This window comes from Frankliniella occidentalis, unplaced genomic scaffold (genome assembly GCF_000697945.3).
Source record: "Frankliniella occidentalis isolate FOCC.00 unplaced genomic scaffold, Focc_3.1 Scaffold6, whole genome shotgun sequence".
NCBI lineage: Eukaryota > Metazoa > Arthropoda > Insecta > Thysanoptera > Thripidae > Frankliniella > Frankliniella occidentalis.
Genome location: NW_026267136.1, coordinates 2228229 through 2228623, shown reverse-complemented (window position 1 = coordinate 2228623; position 395 = coordinate 2228229).

Genomic DNA, 395 nt, shown 5'->3' with positions numbered 1-395 from the left:
TGGCAACACCGAAAGATACGTAAATTCATTTTTACACTTTTAATCGATGACAAATATCACAGTACAGCAAAATCATAGGGAGGTAACAATAGTATGAGATGATGAATATAACAAGCATGGCGTGGAGCGTCAATTCAGCTACCAGTTCTGACCGTAGCCGAAAGACTGGCCGTAGGAGATGGGTGAGGCGCCCAGGGACGCGGAGCCGAAGTGAGCGCCTCCGAAGTGCGCGCTGCCGTACGATGCCGTGCTGAGGTGGGCGCCGCCGAAGGAGGCGGAGCTGAAGGCCGGAGCGAGGCCAGCACTGCCAAGGGACAAGGCGGGGGCGGCGTTGTAGGCGATAGCCGGTGCGCTGTGGGCGATGACAGGGGCGCTGTGGGCGATCACGGGGGCGC